This window comes from Dipodomys spectabilis, unplaced genomic scaffold, assembly GCF_019054845.1.
Source record: "Dipodomys spectabilis isolate Male_0828 unplaced genomic scaffold, ASM1905484v1 ptg000193l, whole genome shotgun sequence".
NCBI classification, from domain to species: domain Eukaryota; kingdom Metazoa; phylum Chordata; class Mammalia; order Rodentia; family Heteromyidae; genus Dipodomys; species Dipodomys spectabilis.
In genome coordinates, this window is record NW_024870870.1 from 3,690,655 (window position 1) to 3,693,368 (window position 2,714).

Sequence of the window (2,714 nt, forward strand, 5' to 3'; positions counted from 1 at the left end):
TCTACTCGGGATAGCTACTCAGGAGCCTGGGATCTGTGGATAACCATTGGAAGTCAATCAGGGCCAAAAAATAAAATTCATGAAATTATTTTTCAAAATTTTTAATGAACTAGCAAAGACCCAGGAAAGAAAATGTAGCTCATATAGTACCTCACTAACCTAGAGAAGAAAGGCCTAGCAAGACCTTTAAGCCCTGATTTCAAACTCTGAGCATGCCAACACACATGCATGCACATGCGTTCACGCGCACACAATTTTTCCCTTTCCCTCCCCAAATTAGAGAAGCGTACATACAAGAGGCAGATGCACCAACTTCAAATACAGAGAAAACAAGGGTTATAGCGTGGGGGAGGAACATACAAAGAAACGAAAATTCACATCGCACATTATAAGTACGTTAGAAACAATAGCAAGAAACAAAAAACTACTTGTTTCTCTATCGTGGGGTTCAATTCCCTTAACATTATCATTTCTGTTCGTATCCACATAGCTTTTGACCTTGTCTGCTTAACCCAGACATATATTCGTTATTGAAAATAAGGGAAACCATGGGACCTGTTTCTTTGGACTTGGCTTACTTCACTTAATAATTTTTTTTCCAAGTCTTTCCATTTCCTAACAAATGTGGCAATGTCATTCTTTCTGATGGAGGCATAGAATTCCCTTGTGTATATACATCACATTTTCTTGATCCATTCATGTAGTGGGGACAGCTGGTTGATTCCATATCTTAGCTATGGTAAATAATGCTGCAATAAACATAGTTGTGCTGGTAGTTTTAGTATGGTCTTGTTTGTGATCATTTAGTAAATCCCCAAAAGTGGGACTGCTGGGTCAAAGGGGAGCTTTATGTGGAATCTTTTGAGGAACCTCCATAATGCCTTCCAAAGTGGTTGAACAAGTTTACACTCCCACCAAGAATGTTGTATGGTTCCCTTGTGGCCACATCCCCTCCAGCATCTGTTGTTGTAAAAATATGGAACACACCACGAATTTGCATATCGTCCTTGCACAAGTGCCATGCTACTCTTCTCTGTATTGTTCCAATGTTAGTGTATGTGTGGCTGAATTGAGCACAGAATATTTGTTATATCAAAAGTGCAATTGTGGGGGCTGAGAAGGTGGCTCAGTGGTAGAGCGCTTGCCTTACATGCATGAGGCCCTGGGTTCGATTCCTCAGCACCACATGAGCAAAAAGAAAAAAGCTGCAAGTGGCGCTGTGGCTCAAGTGGTAGAACGCTAGCCTTGAGCTGAAGAGCTGAGGGACAGCGCCCAGGCCCAGAGTTCAGGCCCCACGAATGGAACCCCCCCAAAAAAGTGTAGTTGGATTTTACTAAACTAGACAATTCAACAAAAAGTAAGTTCAAAAGAATTGTCATGAAATTTTAAAACTATATATTTCTTACATAAGCACAAATTTAAGAATAAAGTCAAGATTGACATGTCAAAAACAAAATAATTCCAGATATTTGTTGCTCAAGAAATGTGTAGGAGGGGGATTCAATTATTCTATACAAGGCACCTGTCATAATGAACACTGCACCAAGTGTTAAGGTTTGTTAAAAGTTTTAATGTTTTAAATATATTTAATTTTGGGAATTTGTTTACATATGCCAAAATTAGGACTGTTTGGCAGGTATAAAACTTTTCCATAAAGTATTTAAGATTTATGGTAGCAGACATATACTACTAAGTATGTGCATTTCAGAGTTTCGAGAAACTTTATCAATGAGAAGTTGCAAAGTTTTTGTGTAAAGAAGCAGAATGAAGTGTTAACACTTTGTTAACTACACAGGCTGTTAAAACTTTAGGGCTTCCTCAGTTTATAAGTTAACGAGGAAAAATGATGATATAAGCCATAAACAAATAATGAGAAGAGCCATAAATAGTAATCTTAGTGGATAGCTTTAAAGACTATTCATATTCTATAAAACTCTTGATGAACATCACAACCTCAGTCAGTGTTAAATGTACAGGATTATGAGAAAATAGTAAAATCTAATATGTAGTACACTTCAAATAGTGAAAACAGTGATAATATTTTTGTTTTTTATTTTACTAATTATTAACATTTAATTATTGTTTTCTTTATTTGTAGCATTGTTTTACTTGTTGAAATATAGTACAACTTTTTTGGGGGGGTCCGGTCATGGGGCCTGGGCGCTGTCCCTCAGCTCTTCAGCTCAAGGCTAGCGCTCTACCATTTGAGCCACAGCACCACTTCCGGCTTTTTTCTTTTTCCTTATGTGGTGCTGAGGAATCTAACCCAGTTCCTTATGCATGCAAGGCAAGTGCTCTACCGCTGAGCCACGTTCCCAGCCCTAGTACAACTTTTTGTAAATCATCATTAGGAGGCACTTTGAGAAGGTTACTTGGATGGTCAAACCAATTTTTATAGGTGCATGTTAATTTACAAAGAGGAAAATTAAGATCAAAATATTTATTTAAAAAATTATCAAATAGAGTCTGAGTCAGAAGTTTTGATAAATGTCCACACCTAAAATTTTATCCCTAGGCTGAAGCAGCAGTATTACAGAGTTAAGGCCAAAACAGTGATAGACTGTGGGTTGTTCTTTATTTTGATTTTGTTGGTCATGAGGCATGTACTCTTGGGCCTGGGTGTTGTCCCTCAGCTCAAGGCTAGCGCTACCACTTGAACCACTGCACCACTTCCATCTTTTTTTGCTTATGTGGTGCTGAGGAATCAAACCCTG

General features: G+C 38.1%; 1 non-coding gene across 1 annotated transcript; it reads right to left on the reverse strand.

The window, feature by feature from the left end:
* Positions 1-970: 970 nt before the first annotated feature.
* LOC122121694 lies at positions 971-1,077 on the reverse strand. The gene has a single exon (XR_006150017.1). It is a non-coding gene; the product is annotated as a U6 spliceosomal RNA (small nuclear RNA).
* Between the last annotated feature and the right edge of the window lie 1,637 nt (positions 1,078-2,714).